We start from the raw sequence: 1,934 nt of genomic DNA on the forward strand, positions 1-1,934 counted from the left end.
ATTCCGTCCAGGCCGGGGAACGCCCGCAGGGTTAGCTCGTGAAAAGGATTAACGTTGTAATTAAAAATCTCCAGATTAGCAATCTCGGCACATACAACAGCCCGTGGTTCGTCCACGCCGCCCTGTGCGGCTTTCTGTTTGTGTTTGTGGATGTTGTTGCTGCTTCGTTTGTAGTTTGTTTGCTTTTGGGGACTTTTTTCTTCCTCTTTTTCTTCTTCTTTTTCTTCTTATTCTTAAATTTAAATGGCTTCAAATTGATCAGAGTTATTAAAAAAAAGGAAAACACTTGCAATGAATTTATTGGCAAAGATGCAAGGAAGCTGCAGTTTTCATCTGTCATGTTGGCATTTGTTTGTTTGTCTGTTTTTTTGTGTGTGTTAATATTAGTATACCACGTTAGTCCAACCAATAAAATGGTTTTTGTTACACGAAATTGCTGGTATTGGTGGATTCACAGCGATTATTTTTTATATAAACATTATTTTTGAGTAAATTTGTAACTGTCTAATTATATGGTAGAAAAAACGCATACAGGTTTTGCTCCTGTCAATTAGATATTTGACAGATGGGGAGGATAGTATTACTGGTAGTTGTCAAAACTCCTCGATTAGCGCTATCCCCTTCTCATTGTTTTATCTTACTAGAATTAAAGAGCATATTTGTTCATGTTATGTTGTATACGTTTTTGCCTCACTACGTTTTAAATTTAATAAAGCTAATACTTCATTCAAGTATCGAAAAGTAGCGGAGCGTAATACATGGAATTAAAATACAAATCATCATATGAGTACTTTACATACACATTTGCCCCGAGTGAGGATCGAACTCACGACCTTAAGATTATGAGACTTACGCGCTACCTACTGCGCTATCGAGGCGATGTCTGATTATGATGCTACGTTACATCGAGTCGCAAAACTATACGTCACGCATCATTTCCACTGCGCTAATTAACTTTAAAACGCACAAGGTGGTATGTTTAACAGTTCGTTTGTATAAATAGAATGCGTTACATGATGGTGATCAAGATCTCGTACTCGTCGACCAATATTTCATATGCATATAGCTAAAGTCTAAAGAATCTGTAGGCTATACTTTCTACTCACTGTTCTGATTTAATAATAGCTTCTAGAGACGTTAAATTAAACGATTCACATAAGTTCTATTAATATCATCAGCAACATCCCGTATTGTCTAGTGGTTAGGATATCCGGCTCTCACCCGGAAGGCCCGGGTTCGATTCCCGGTACGGGAAACATTACTTTTTTTAAGAAGAATTTAGGAAGAATTAAATTTATCAACAGGATGAGGATTTAAAATGTACAACACGTGGAAGAAAGGGCAAGGTGAATGTAAATATATACATAGAGCAATCCGTAAATACTTTCTCATTTTGTTATTTATTTTTGTTTCTCCAGACCTTAACTATGTAACATAGCTTACTAAATATGACACAAGCATTTTTTTCGTTGGGCTTTCCTTTTGTATAAAATTTCAAATAATGTCTAATAATTTAGCCATTTTTTTAGTCTTAGATTCGGTTATAGCCTCTATATTTTACGCAGTAGAACTTGTTTTTTATATACCATACCAAATAATAGATGATTATTGATACCTGTTATTTATTGATGGCTTTGTGTATGAGTTCCGGGTCATGTCTACAAACATGCTGACAGTCCTAATTGTTCATTATTTTCTTATTCTACTGGCTTCCATTACACAAGTTCTCTATACTTGTTAGTAGCAAAGGACTGGATAGTCAGTCCTGGGTCCTACTGGGTAATGTCACTCAGAGTTTTGGATAAAAGTTAATATCTAGTAATATCAGACTACATTTTAGAAATTAGGCCTGAAGGAAGCTATGCTAGCAAACTGCTCGATGACATTGTAAGGAAACTGCTCGTTAGCAGCATTGGAATATAATCGCCCAGCTC

General features: G+C 35.9%; 2 non-coding genes across 2 annotated transcripts; one reads left to right on the plus strand and one right to left on the minus strand.

Annotated features, from left to right (window-relative positions):
• Nucleotides 1–805: 805 nt before the first annotated feature.
• On the minus strand, nucleotides 806–878 carry Trnam-cau. The gene has a single exon. It is a non-coding gene; the product is annotated as a tRNA-Met (tRNA).
• A 305-nt stretch (nucleotides 879–1,183) lies between these two features.
• On the plus strand, nucleotides 1,184–1,255 carry Trnae-cuc. The gene has a single exon. It is a non-coding gene; the product is annotated as a tRNA-Glu (tRNA).
• Nucleotides 1,256–1,934: the final 679 nt, after the last annotated feature.

Source organism: Anopheles merus, chromosome X (genome assembly GCF_017562075.2).
Source record: "Anopheles merus strain MAF chromosome X, AmerM5.1, whole genome shotgun sequence".
NCBI lineage: Eukaryota > Metazoa > Arthropoda > Insecta > Diptera > Culicidae > Anopheles > Anopheles merus.